Here is a 15,734-nt window from a genome sequence, read left to right as displayed (position 1 = left end):
ACATGTTTTTAAGGTTTCCAGCCCGACGGCTCGTTCTGGGATGATCCTGCATATATCTGGAGACAATTTCAGGAACCATAGACGAGCATTTGGCTTCGACGCGGTCCATGGCAGCCTCCATCATGCTTTGCAGTTGGGAGGCGAGACGCGCCTCCATAGCGGCCGTAGCTGCCGCGAACGCGGCCGGCAGATCCGGCTCACTCTCCATGGCGTCTGAGCACTGGGGTCACGACGCGGCTGTGAGTTAAGCTTCCAAATTTTGAATTTTAGCGAGAAATTGCTCGTTCTGTGCCCTGAGCAGCTCGATTTGTTTGTGGCTCTCGGAGTCTACGCCGGGGACCGCAGGAGGGAAGGAAGGTGAGGAGGGGATAGGAGAAGAGGCAACCCCTGCCCAGCTGCTCACCTGCTTATGTTGCGGCGCGGAGGCATGGGCGCCGGCAGCGCCGTCTGTCTGAAGCGAGGAGGTTGTTTGAAGGGCCGAGAACTGTCTGTCATTCTTGCCGCTTGGAGGTGGTGGGGCCGCCCTCTTCTTGTCTTTCGATGACGTCAGGTTACGGGAGGAAGAATGTTTACGTCACTGTCACGTGAGCCAGCGGCGCGGTTGCCGCGTTCCGCGCTGTCATTGGCTCCGCAAGTGGCGTGACCTGGCGTTTCGCCAGGTGTGTCCCTTTTCAAGACGCCACGTTGCCGAGGCTTGTTTCTGGGCGTCCGAAGTCTTCGGAGTTTCGCCGTGCAATCCTGTGAGCCCGTGGGGTGGGCCAAGCCACAGATTACACATGACGGTTTACATTCATGTTGAGCTGGACCTTCTGGAGTAAGCTCCACACATTGGCCACACAGGCCGCACTTTGAGGGGTTCGGGGCAGGACACGCGTCTGCCTTATGCCCGATAGTACCAAACCTTACACTCGCCGGCACAGTACGCTTGTATTCACGCACGACAGCCAGCTCTGAATTGTAATGCACAAAACGCGGCACCACCTTCCCCACAAAAGTGAGAACCGCTACGTTCGTCTTTCCCAGCTTGCGTACTTCTGCGAGTTCGCCAGCTCGCCACTGCACTTTCCCTTTCAGGGTGTTGCTTGTCTCTTGGTTGGCCACAGAGATCACACCTCGGCCGATTTCGCCGGTCTGTTACAAAAGTCCACGCATAGGGAGGGGTCCCTTGTCGGTATCCAAGTTGAAGTCGCGAATTAGGCGGTCCGCTGGGGGTGGGTCCTGGGTTCCCACCCGGGATGATGAGAGTGGCTGCCGCCTGCTTGCCAAGGTAGGCGGTGAGCGCCTCTCCCAGTTCGCCATGTTTGAACACACTCCGCAAGTTCGCCGTGACTCGGGGCTTGATCGATTACAACAATGTCTTGGGGGTGCGGGTGTGGCATGGGTCGTCGATGCCATTGCATGCCTGCTCCAGTTTTTTGTTGGTCAGCAGTTTAGACAGGACGGGCATGGGGCTGCGCACCAGCGTCCTTGTTGGCTTGAGGTTGGGAGGCCGCTAACGTGTCGGTCGCCATCTTGCGTCCGCTTCTGGACTGGAAGCGGCGTTGTACAAGTTTGAAAAGGTTCTCATTCTCAAGGGGCTATGAGGCTGAAGAACTAGTATCTTGGACCGCCGAAATGGTGGACCATGACATCTCGGACGGATCATACCCACGTTGCAAGGTAGAAGTCATACTGGAGAAAGAGGGGTGAGCAACCCAGCGGCGGCGAGCGGCGCAGCCGTTAGGCTTAGCGCCACTGCCGCGATGCGCGGGTGAAACTCAGCCTCTAATCGGTGAAATTGGGGCCCACTTGGATAACCCTGATGGCTCCATATGTCGGGTCGCTTGCGTGATGCAGTCGCTCTGATTTCTTCAAGGGTCGTGCAGCTGTGCCAAAATCACAAGCGAAAACTCACGGAGCCGATGCACCATGCGTCCGCTTGCGAGTAGCAACGTGTTTCATCTTCCGTAGCTGAGCCACCACCGCTCTAGCAGTGCAGATTGCGCGAAATATGACAAATCTCGAGCACAACTCTCGCCCACGGGATTTCGTTCCATGAGCCTAGAAAGGCTTTCGCCCTAAAAGGGGCAGCAGAGAGCCGACGGAGGATTGGGTTCGTACGCTAGTCATCAATTACAGCTTGTCATAGATAGCAAAGCGAAGAGTGCACAAAGTGAAAGTCTATTACACCTCGACAACATTACAGTAATGTGCAAACAGATTAGATTAGCCTATACTGTCAGTGTCAGAGAACGAGGAAAGCAATGCACACGCAATGCACAATACAAAACAATACAGTACATAATGTAAAACACGATACTATACATAATACATGGTACATTGCAATACACATCAGAAATTCACTAAGGGAAGCATGCTGGTCTGTCCTGATCCTAAAATGCAGATTAGTCGAAAGCCCTCTCCCAAAACACTTAATATGATTTATCTTCGGTTAAACCGAGTTGAGTTGCGAAAGCAAAAGCTGCATGGCTACGCTTAGGATAGCTTAGGCTACGCGCTGAGCAGCGGCCGGGCTCTCTTTTAGAAATGGTCGATTCTGGCAGCACGTTCCACACACACGACCGCACAACGAACCGAGAGTGAAGCGCAGCTGGCGCCGGCTGTGGTTATGAAGTCACTTCTCCGGCACCGTGCTCTGATCGAAAGCGTACGGGGCCGATCGACGGCGACACAGGCGGGCAACATAGCCAGGGAGACCACATGCAAAGCAAATGGGCCGGTTGTCAGGTGTGCGCCAAGGGCGTAGAATAGCTGATGCACGGCGCTGAGTGCAAAATGTCCGATGAGGCCGACCGAACGATGGAAAAGGCGTAGGAGGGAGTGGTCTTGCGGCAACCCCAGCATAGAACAGTGGAGTGGGTCCGGGCGTCGGGACAGCGTCGGCATGAATGAGCTGAGCTGTCAGTGGAGTGGCATGCGGAGTCGGTTGTCGAGGGGGTGGAAGTGCCTCGGCAACGCGTTACTTAATAACCTGGCGTATGGTCGGAACGAGGTGTGAGGTGGAATGCGGAACGTTTGGAAATAGCGATAATTGCCATGCAGCTTCTTACCGTACGAAGTCTGATTTCTTGGATAAGGTGGAGCTGACAGTGCCATCAGACATAGCCTAGATCGTGGCTTCAAGTTGTCGTGGGACGATGCGTTGGCGACGAAGGTCGTCGTAACTTTGACACATCGCGACAACATCACTTACTGTGCGGGGCTCTTTTGCATTGAGAATGTTGAATACACCTTCGTTGATGCCCATCATGATGTGGCGAATCTTCTCGGGTTCACTCATCGATGCATTTACGCGGTGGCACAAATCTAAATCGTCTTCGATGTTGCTAGTCAAGGTTTTGCCTGCCCACTACAGGATAGCAGACGGGTGAGCTCGCACAATCAACCACCGGTAAGCCGAGGGTGGTTAGTCGCTCAGTGAAGCAGCTTTCGTGCGGAGGCTCGTAACCACGACCGTGACCTACAAGACCTTCAATTTTGAATGTCATGGCTGGGGGTAACACCAATCACCAGAAACCTACCTAATAACTCAAAAGAAGGGAAAGGGAGAGGGGTAGATGAAAGGGAAGGGAGAGAATTTATCCCAGGGGGGGAGACAACAAGGGGGATGGCCTCGGGTGAGGGGGGGGGGGGCTCGGCGCGCGCTCGTCATCTCTGCATCGCACTTAGCGACGGGGGGAGAGAGAGTTAAACCACAATAGCTTCAAGAAACTCTCCCAAAAGATTTGGGAGAGGTGGGAGGATAAGAGAAAAATAATAATTAACACACTCCCTCAAACAACTTCTAAAGAAATATACCAATCTGAATTAAAATCCTACCCCTGCTTCCCTGCATATTCCTAAGATACCTCAAGTACATATATATAAATAATACTACCTATTCAATTTTAATTAACCTCCCACCTCTCGGTCACGTCTCATCCTTCCACAACCTTTTTTTTTTAAAAAAATAGAAAAAATATGGGGGAGGGGAGCCTGGGGGTGGGGAACGGAAGGCAATACCATTTCTCACTAATTTAGCTACCAACACCGCACTCAGCTCGCCTCCGGGACGGGCTCCTAGCTTCCACCAACCAGTACTCCTCAAGTATAACCCAGGGAGCATTTCCGAAAAACACAGTCAGACGATATACGAAGTAATACCCTAAGAGACATCGGGGGAGGGGAGATATCCAGGGGGACGGGGGGAAGGGCAGAAGAGAAAAGCGGGGTTGGGGGACTCTAATTCTCCCCATAGCATTTCAGAATCCAACTGAGCGGCACCATACAACAATCGAGTAATGAAGTCAGTTCAGTTCCGTCGTTCAATCATGTCCGACTCTTCGTGACCTATATGGACCATATCACGCCACGCTTTCTGATCTCCCACTATCTTCCTAACATCCCATAACTTCATCGGCACCCTACTGAAAAAACTGTATGTGAGCTGTACAAGAAAGTGTGACAGTGAATGAGAATGTATAAGAATATGTGAGATTTTGAGAGAATAAACGTGAATTTATGAGAGCACGTAGAGCCACTGTGCAGGAATGCATAACATTGTACAAGTTCCTGTGAGATTGAATGTGCCCATGAGCGAGCTCACAGAAACACGCACAGCCACTGTGCAAGATTGAATGAGAATGAGCTGGTCACGTATTTGTGCGAGCTTGTAGAAGCACATGGAGCCAGTGCGTGAACAGGCACTCTGCGAGAGCACGCGAACTACGTAGCCATGTACATGCTTGCATGCTAAAAAAATTAGTCGTTGAGACTGTGTAGGTCCTTCCAATATGAAAGAGGTCAAAGTTAGAGCTTTTATCTAATGATTACTTCATGATTATTTGCGACAGGTACACTTTTTCATATTTCACAATTTTGGTCTTGGCTTGCAGCACATTTTCAACATTAGTAGAAAAGTGGTTGCTTCCTTTCATTGTGCAGAAGTCTTTATATGACAACATGAACGCTGAGCAACAACTACTCGACATATCGACCTCACTGTAAAACAATGTCAAAACCGAGATACTTCAATTAGATCTAATAGCATCATTTGCTTCTCTTTCAACCATTCGCTTCTGAAAGTTGGACGCAGCCATAGATGCACGACAAAGGCTGAGTGCACAACGTTGATGTGTTGCCTGCCAAGTAGATGACGGTCAAACTGGCAATCAAAATCCCCCTTACATTGTGTTTTGCATATGAATGGAGGCAACGCACTATAACTGCACACTATTACCACCATCAGGCAACACAAGTTTGTATGAAGTACTGGCTTGGAGTTTCATCTGTAGAAGGAAAAGTAAATGTTATAGCAGAAATGTGAAAGCCAACTCCAGTACTGAACTTCAGGAGCTCATATTCACTTGTAAAGACCACAGAAAGACAATTCTCAGACGACTGAACAACACTAACAGATGGGATGGCAGAGATGACAATTCTGCTTCTTTATCTTCCTCACTATCTTAGAGCACTGTTCATTCAATTGACTCATTATAACCAATCAGCCTGACACTTTTTTTCAGCACAAGGATAGGCTGAGCAAAACAGCTTCTACGGCCTTTTGAGTTTTGACTTGGACATCTACGTCTATATACACCATTTTTAAGTTTCCTGAGACTATAACAAACATTTTCTGAACTGCACTACCCTGAATTGAAGCTTTCTGCTGCATAATGACACTTGCAAATGTTGTCCGTCTCATTGTTAAATAAAAAGGAAAAAAAGAAAGGATTGAATCGGTGATTTTAGACTAAAGAAGAGATACACAAATCTTAGTACTTTATGAGAGGTGACACCAACAGTATGTGTTGCATTTTGAAGCTATGCACACTATACACATATATGCTGAATCATCATATTGCAAGGAAATGTCTTTGAGATGGCATATTTTTCAGTGTCACTGTATGCTGCAGCACGCGGGATGCATTGAGGAAAGCTGCACGTGCAACTCCACGAATATATGTTGTGCAGTTTCCACCAGCAGTGCATAATCATTATGCTGCATGGAAAGAGCAGCTTGGTTGCTTTAGCTTCTTTACTGTATGCTGTAGGCCACAGAGATAAGTTGAAATATTTGTATGGTGAGTTTCTTAATTGAAGTAAAGAGCGTGCAAACACCCCACACTGCCTTCACTTGAAGCTTGACCGGTAAGCTATTTTTGCATATCGCATATCTTTCCTGACTGAGAGTTCAGGCTTTCACCCAACTGTCCTTGCTTTTGCTATAAGCTACAGGCTATAAAAAATTTCGTCACCATTCAAGATTTAAACACTGAAGTATTGGGGCACATATCACACAAGAAATGATCGCTCTCATTTGACCAGTTTGAGCTGACAGCCATAGATAAAGCAACAGTGGGCTGCCGAATTGGGCTCGCCCACTGTTCTTTATAGGCGAGCACTATTCAACATCTTCTGTTTCCAAACAAATCACTTGATCTGTAAAACGCCGTATAGTCTTCCAATATTAACAAACAAACAATTCCCACTGTAACTGTTTATGAACAGGAGTTTTCGCAAGGAACTTGGCAATGAATTTGGGCCAAAGCTCCGATTCGCCAAACCACAGACCGGGGTCAACCTGACGTCCATGACAAGCACGCAGTTCGTTTGTCCAGCATCGCGAGAAAATAAGCGAAACTCACGGTGGTCTTTCGCTAGCACTGCTACATTTCCGAATGTACAAACTACAGGCGCGCATACACGACAAACATGCAGCGTTAGCGCGTAGACGCCCGACATCATGCTTGCAGCAAAGCCGTTAAGCCAGCGACTTCCGAAACCAAAACAAGTCGAAACCAGACGAGGCAGCCGAAGCGGATCGAAGTGCTAGCCATAGCCATTATGAGTTGGTGGCGTCACGCCTTTTTCTCTTGTGTGCTGCTGGGAGCCTTGCTGTTGGTGGCTTCATTCTTTCGAGATATACGAGGCACAGAGCGCAACAAAATAGCTCGTGCGATGGGCAGAAGCGTGGTCAGGTTGTGTGTATACCTGTGCAAAAAGTGCGCTCGCGTGCCCGACAGGTAGTGCGTTTCCTTTGTGCGCTTTCGCTGCAAACACTACGTTGACGACGGGGCTATTGGAGGGCGGCCACCACCCGGCATACATTTGACATCTCGGAGGGAAGGTAATTTCCATCTTTCCTGTACATTCTCCTAAAAACTTTGCGCAGAACTGATGATGCATGCCAACACAGCGCTAGTTCGTAAACATCATGACGCGCATGTCATTATAACATACGGTAGTTTGCTTTTGACGAGGGAAGGGTGAATGCGTTTGCAGTGTCTTGGAAAAGAGAGTTAGTGCCAGGGGCTGCACGGTCAGAGTAGAATATGCCGTAGAAATCATCACTCGTAAGACCATTGCGGGGTGCACGATGCTGGCGCCTACTGCAATTTAGCCTTCGGCAAAAATTTAAAATCGGAAAATCGGCCAGTTCCAAGTGCCTCGACCCGGGCCTTATGTTGCGCTGCAGTTGAAGATCCGGCGCTTGTGCAGTTGCAACTACACGGATTGAATAAGTGGTAAAGCCTACCTGCGTTACAACAGGGCTAGATCATTATTCTTATGTTTCATAAATAGTGCGGATTATGAGAAATGGAGCCGGCGAACATGCGACGGCAGTATGATTCAGCAGCAACCGTACTTAAACTCCATTCTCGAGTCTAGGGTAGTAGAAGGGAAAAAAAAGTTTTGAGCTATTTTGAACTTTTTCACCTGTATTGGCTTGACATTTTCTTTTTCATACTTTGTCGTGACTGAAGTAATCCCCAAAAACTACTTAGCACATATAAATGACAGACACCAAACTCAAACCTTCAGTCCAGAAATGTCAGTAAGGTGTAAAGGTAATTATGCATACAACAGTACCAATAGTATTGATTTTCTAGTTTAACTATATACATTTGAAGCGGAAAAAATCTGACTTAGGGCTGAGATGCGCCATTGGCATCTTCTGTGATATGAAATGTGAATCAAAATATGCGCAGTTTTTCCGTACTCAGTATACCACTGATTCATCAGAGATGTGGGAATATGAAATTCATGCAGGTTTAAAAATTAAGAGTGGATGCAGAATTCCAAGCAAAACAAGCCTTTCCTTCTTAAAGTATCATTCAGTTGTGTTTTTGTTTAAATTTATGCATGTTTTGTAGAAGCAACTGTAGATATTGACATGGAATTAGTATTGTGTCTGGATCTAGATTATGAATGGCTATCACATTTATGAATTGCTTGGTTGCCACATGCACTTCCAGACATTGTTTGAACAGTCACATCATATTTTGCATTTGGCTTCTTTTTACTTTTTTGCATGGAAGTATTTCACTTTAGAGTGCATAGCCTTTCACAATTCATAATTGATCGGTTGAGCATGTTTTGGCATGATAAAAGGTTTGGAAGTTCGAGAACATTGGCCCTTCATGATGCACAAGGGGCAGACTGCTTACTGCACTGGTACCCCTATCTTCCTAAATTCCAAGATATCACTCATATTTCTATACAGAATACATATTTCTGGTCCGGCTCTGCACATTCTTCAGTTGACATAATGGGAGGTAAGGACGAACTTTTTCCTTTCTTGGTGCACTGCTCCTATTTCGTTAAAAGAGCCGCCACATTTTGTGTAATCCGAGTTGGGGTGCAAACACTGCATGCTCATAGAGTGCTGAGGGAGCAAACTTGGTGGCACTGTGAAGGCCATAAACAATATGCTGATGATAGGCTGCCTTTAGACTGACTGGCTTGCATTTCTCGGTGTGTTTTGTATGCGCTAGGGTTCCATAAGCTGCTTCATATATTGCTTTGTTTTGATGTTGAGGTGACTGGCATGTATAAAATGTGAATGTGATGATCGAATTCTTCAGAACATTCAAAACATGCTGTGATTGTACTCCTGCATTAAGTTGCAGACATTGTTTGCTGGTTATACCTTTGAGAGGAAATCTAGTAGATGAAGCTGCGGGCAGAATGCTTGCTTGGTATTCCACCCTAACCACCCAAACGTCACTGTTTACTGGAAACAGAATGTTCAAGCTTCCAGCCTTCCGCTTGTTTACGTACATTGCAGTGAAGCGCATTTACGCCTTGACACATGGCAGGCTCAGGGGCTCGTTCATCGCCACTGTACTAGGTTAGACCTCCAGTTGACTCGAAATGCCTTTTGCCATTGGCGTGAAATAGTGTTTAAAAGAAGGTTTGATGACAGAAATACTGTCTGCTCTCTTAGTAGGTAAAGACGAGTTAGCATAACATTTCTTACGAGGTACATTACCTGGCACCTCTAGATTCGTGTTGTGCCTGCTATGGGCACTGAATTCTTGGTGTGAGATCGGAGGTTCCTGCAGAATCGCGGTCTTTTATAATGCTACTTAAATTATGAGCAGATGGGGGTGATAGATGACAAGATTTTACTAATCGTCAATTCCAATCACAGGGTTTGATGACTTACAGAACATTGTTTTTTGCTGTTTTTGGAGTAACTGTATTCCAAATGCAGATCAGGAACACAGGTCCCATCTTCCCAATGCAGATGGGGAGCGATTGCTGAGCCAAGATCGGTCCCTGGAGCAGCGGATTGCTCTGCCGAAATGAACCGAACCGGCTAGAAGTTTGCTTGAGTATTTGTTCAGCTGCACCTTCCATTTCCAGTAGCATGTTCTGCTGTGCTGACTGTGCCCTCTGTACTCCATAATAGATGATCATTACTTGCCGCTGCTATGAATGCAACTTGCTGTCATGAACTAGTGCTTACTCTTGAGGAGAGCAAGTCTAAAAGCAGCAGTATTATGCAATAATCCTTTTTAAAGACCTCAGCTCGGAGTGTGACTAGAAGACTTTGTGCGGAAACCATCTTTATGTGCTATTCACGAACTTTAAGCCATTCCTGAACTCTGAAAGAGTGAAAATGGTGAACTACGACTTCCTTTTATTTGAGAATAGTGCCAAAGAAATTTTACCCTGCTTGCCTGCACTCGGCTATAAAAAAGAATGGCATAAACTGTTGACGGCAAAACAAGTCCAAGAAGCAGCGGGAGATATACATACCTATTACAGGTTTAAAAACAGCTGGCACGTGTAGACGAAGCACGGGATAGCATACAGAATAACAGACAATTCTTCTGTCAATCCATGGGCACCACCTACTTGCGCTGGCACGAGTTCAAAACGCCGAGTCGGGACACAATCTGTACTGGATGCAGGTGCTCCTTTGCAGAGCAGGCAGACCACTTCACTTCTGGGGTTGTAATTCGCTGTATGTGCAGAGGAAAAGAAGGTAAACGTGTCTCTGATGGCATATGTCGTATTGCCTGCTGTCATCCGTTTTTCTTTCAATATGTGCTAGTGACAGGAATGCTCATAGCACGAGTAGAGTGAAGACACTGATCTGCGCCATTATTGAAATGCCGAGATGTTAGCATGGGCAAACATCTCTTTGCATAACCGCAAAAGTTGCTAAGGCTCAGTTCCATGTACGAGCAAGCTAGTACAATGCAGGCATGTCAGACAGCTCTTTAGCTATGGGCCTACAGCAACTGCTGCCATACCTTTAATGAGAACTCTTGACTAAAAAGGCAACATTTTACAAAGAGCAAAGTAAATGATAAGATTGACTTTTTTTTCATTTAACAAAGCTGGTGGTCACAGTGAAGAACTCATGCCATGACTGTTAATATGCCTCTACAGCCCCATTTGTAAAGCAAGTATATTAAAATTCTCGAATGAGCATGGTTACAGTCGTGAGCAGCTCTGTTAGATGTGTGTCCATAAGGGTGGCACATTGTTTCATCGTTCAAAAGAATTCTAAACAATAGGTGGTTTGGAACTGAAAGGAGAAAGAACAGAGAAGCTGGCAGTAGAGGCATAAATAATGCAAATGGTGAGTGGTGGACAGGTGCCAAGCTGTCGTGATCTGAACGTGGACTGTGCAAGGAGCCTCGTGCTACTCATTAGCCGCAGCTTGGCCATACCCAGCTTATATAAGCTTGGCTTGTACAAAACATGCTTGCAAATGTAACCCTCTTCAAGGCTGCCTACACCCTACTGTGGTGGCTTCAGTGTTTAGGGCATTTGACTAGTGAGCTGGGTGACGCGGGCTCGGTCCGAGCCGGGGTGGTTACATTTCGGTGGTAGCAAAACGCTAAGTCCCCATGTGCTGTACAGTGCCAGTGCACATTAAAGAAGTGTAGATAGTCAAAATTATCCAGAGCTACCTACTATTGCTGACCCTCATTGTCTAAGTTTCTTTGGCATGTTGAACCCTATTATGAAATCAAGGCTGCCTACTGTTAGCGTTACTAGATGACCTTCGTAATGCCACAAAGTCTGCCCCTCACCACTCTCCGAAATTTCGTTGTTTCAACTCAACTCAGGTTACTTACAGCTTGATGACCCCTTTTTCTGAAACACTAGCAGTTGACGAACTCACCCCCAGATGGCTTGGATATGATGTCAGAAGTGCTATGATGGTGAACTATGCTTAGTGTCTGCAATGCCTTCATGATGAATGTGGTGAATGCAGATTAGACAGTTTGCTCCACTTTTATTTCACCAGTGGGTGCCTGGTGAGTTGTCAGTGCAAGCTATTGATAGTTTCACTTTCTTCATGCAGTTAACATAGCTGTGGAATCCTCACAATAGCAGAAGTATTATATTTATGGTTCACTAACTACTGTTTTTTTTAATATAAAATAAGTAAATACGCCGTCAGCAACTCTGGAGTGCAGCGTGCTATTCACCTGGATGCCATAGATATTTTAATTATGCCATACCCCTGTGTTACTTTCAGTTTTCAATTCTACAAGTCTTGATCACGGTAGTACATCACTATACTCGGGGATAACTGTGGCTATGCAGCTGCAGTTAGGCAGGAAGGAGGAGGCAACATACCTCTTTCTCCTTGCCATGCAGAGTGGGTTACTTCAGCCCTAGTGACCTTGCATTAACTCTCCAACTTCCTCCCTTCACTTCAACCCAGTACACTCCTAGCCCAAATAGTAAACAAACCACTCTTCACGGCAAGAGGACAGAAACTTTTCTCCTTTCCTTTCGTACCTAGACTCGGCTGCATAGCCCCAAAACATTGTCCCCATGTACAGCAAGAGTCAATGCCACATTTCTTCTCAGTGTCAGAGCACCCTCTGCTTGCTCGGTACCACCCTTGCAGCAGCTCAGTATTTTGTTTACCACAGAAAATCATATCTGTGCAAGCTTTGTTGGCTTGGAGAGCTGCATATCTGAGCCAACTTTCATGCTTTATGATGAGGCTCTCATTGATTGGCTTTAAGTTTCATGAAACGTGGTCATGTGTGTTGATTAGTGTCACATGAAGTAAAATTTCACTGACTAAAATACAATCATAAGGATGACAATTTGGGTGAGTTGGTAAGGTTTCATCTTATAAGTAGCAGTACGAAAAAACAAGGACGTGAAAAGAAGCAAGCAGATGCTAACTCGTAACTAAAGTTTATTGATGCAAATAAGAAATATATAATGCCAAGCAACACTGCAAACTGCTCAATCACCAATAAGCAGACAGCAACACATCAATCACTAAACCTTCCGAACGGTTCCATTTGAGTAGATATAGGTAGAGGTCAACTTGGCTGTGTATTGTAAAGAATGCACTGGTTGCTTTCAGTTTCTTTCTGCTGCGCACATTCTAGCTGTCATCCATTCCAAATCAGCTGGGAAATCATTGAAGCTAGACACATTTTACAACTAGGTAATGAACGTGTTAGTGAGCCATCCATTGTGTTACCATGCAGTGAGTTGGGTTATCTAGATAGGGAACTGTTCTTAAATTTCAGTGATTCATGTCTTGCTTTTTGCTTATCAGTTATTGAGTGGTTTGCATTGTTGCTCGACTTCTTTATATATTTCATGTGTGCTTCAATAAACATTAGTTGTAAGTTAGTGCCCGTATTTCTCCTTTCATACCCTTGTTTTTTCTTGCTGCTTCTTTCTAGATGAAATACAATCTTTGCTACTTCGGTCATAAAATAAATTTTAATGAAGTTTCACATTTCTTAGAAAAGTAGTATTGTAGTTGCAGGCATTTATTAGGTCCTGCAGTACCTGTTAAGGTGCTCGCTCGATGTAAACCATAAAGAAAGGGAGGGCTTCTCTGATCTCGAACCTAGTGGGAAGTGGTGGATTAGGGATAGGCTCTTAAAATGCACTTGCAATTAAAGTCAAGTAAATGCTTTTTTATTTGTAACTATGGGCACTGTGATGCCTGACTTGCTCTTTTGCCAGGCTGGCGACGAGATGGAGTGAAATGAGTTATTTTATTTCACTGTTGGTATGTCTCGGGTGATGTCAACATTGTTTCTTCTCTGGCATTGTAGGCGATCACCCTTCAACTAACTGAATCCCAAAGCGAAATTTTGGAATAAAAAAATAATAATTTAGGATTATTTAGCAGGCAGAGGCATATTTCATGCAGTGACCTGCACCAGCATGTCATGCGTCATTTCAAGAAAAAAACAGTATTGTGGTGTTCCTACTCTGTGCCTTTATTTCTTGCTTACAAACCCTCTCCATGTACGTGTTGCACTATATCACGTTTTCACTAATTTGTTGGGTCATGGTACTTTTTACCGTACAGCAAGCTCCATGTGGCTTCGTAAGCAATGGGTCCTTCAAGCTCTATACCCTTTGCCGGAATTGTGCTGTGCTGTGGTGGGCAAGAAGCAGGACATTGATGTAAGCACTGAAGACCTCTTTCAGCATGTGTAGTTTTTTATTTGCCTAACCCACTACTGCATTTGCGACCCCTCATGTTTATTTTGACATTCAGGTTTCTTCAGTGTTTTCTTTGCTTGCTGCCGTTGCTTACTGGCTATGACATTCGGCTGTTGAGTTTGAGAATGCGGAGTGGAATGGTGCCTGTGGCCTGTTGATAGAAACAAAATGCAAATTTGCCCACATTTGGTGCCACTGCATAGCTTGAAGAACTTTTGTGGAAGAGGGCTCTGGAAATTAACCCAGAGCCCTACTTCATGATCTCTCATAGCTCATGTTCAGCTTTAGGGCAATAAAAGGACATTGAGGACAAGCTGAAGCTGGCTATTATTATAAATTACTGCATTCTATCCACTAAAGTGCTACTTACTGAAAATGTGAGCTTACTTTAAGATAGGAAAAGCCAGAAGTTTTGAAACAGATGTCATTACCAGCTGATTTCATAAGTTCTACATGATGCATCCATACTTTATTGGGCGCAGGCCCCAGAGGCTGGCCTGGTAAGCCGTTCCCTTCAATGTGATGATCATGGAGTGTGGTTTACACAGGCCTTTGATATCATTGGGTACCCTTGGTTTTCAGGGACTATTTCAAGGAGTTTAGGAACTCCTGAAATTATTTGCTTCTTAAAATTCTCAAATTGCATGTTTTTTCTCTAAACGCAAGCCTACATGAAAACTAAAAGTGCACTTCAGAGGGAACAATCGAAGAGAGCATGACCATATAAAATATAAACCCAAAGTGACAGCCTGGCATGCGTCCAGACCAAGGTTACAGGTGGCCCTCTATTTCCCAGTTGCCACTTCTCTTGACCCTATTTAATTTTTCTTTTTTTCAGCATGTCTGTCTTTGTTTTCCTAAATTTCACACAACATTTATGCAAAACAGCTGTGAATAAATTTTTATCAAATTGGAACTCCTTGAAGACCTTTCTGGAGGGTTATTTTTCTGGTCCTCCTGTCTTCAACTAGACCTGTTGATGGCTGCTTTCTTATAAATCAGCTCCGACAAATTTCCTCTCTAAAAGACCCCCCTGCACGTTTTTGGTAGCTAAACTGAGTGCGAATACATTTTGTATGTAAAGTGAAAAGAGAATAGAGGGGAGTGTTATTTTTAATACTATGCCAAATGCAATCATAGACCATGAATGAAGTATGGGGTTTCTCTGGCAGAATATTTCTGCAATGCTTCTCTGCTCAGCGCAAACCCCTTCACTGTGGCGGCCAAACCTGTTTTGGGGGCAGAAATAGGCGGCTGTCAGGAGACATTTCTTGTGACAATGACCACATCCATTACCTGCTCCACTCAGTAACAAAATTCCTACCCCCCCCCCACTTCCGCCCCTCCTGGTTTTCAATAGTGAAGGCATGCTCGTCAGATTCGTGCATAACATGAGGTTTGATACAGAAATATTCAGCATTGCAGCCAACTTCTGCCCCAAAGGGCATTGGGAGGATATTTTTGCATGTCTTCAGTGCACAATCGCGTGATACATCAGTGACATAGCCTATATGTTACGTACACATATCTTGTGGAGTTTGTATTCTTTTTTTCTTTGAGAGAGAAGCGCTGCTCAGTCAAAAGGCATGATGCAGAGGTATGTAAAGTGAGCGCCGATTCTGTGCGTTTGCAATCTTTTGTCTAGCTTTCATTCTTTTTCTTCCGGTGGTTTAGCGGGTGTGCTGGTATTCGAGCAATGCAAGGACACGGAGTCCAGAGTCTGCTTCTTCACACTGCGCTGCAGGGATTGTGCATTCGTTTTCCTCATTGTAATGAAAACATGCAAGGCTAGTGCATGAGTTACTTGCACACACGAATGCCACACATAAGCCGATTTGCAGTGGCAGAAAAGAAATAACTGTCACCACTGAGAGCATCTTCTGAGGGCACATAAACGTTGGTGTTTGAAATTAAGCTGTAAATTCATAAAAGATGTGGCTTAGCTTATGAACAAAATGTCGCGTGCTAGTTGGTTCATCGCAAGGGGGCAAACAGCGCAAGCTAAACAC

This window comes from Amblyomma maculatum, chromosome 10, assembly GCF_055883805.1.
Source record: "Amblyomma maculatum isolate TAMU_Amacu chromosome 10, ASM5588380v1, whole genome shotgun sequence".
NCBI lineage: Eukaryota > Metazoa > Arthropoda > Arachnida > Ixodida > Ixodidae > Amblyomma > Amblyomma maculatum.
Note: the sequence above shows the minus strand (reverse complement) of the source record.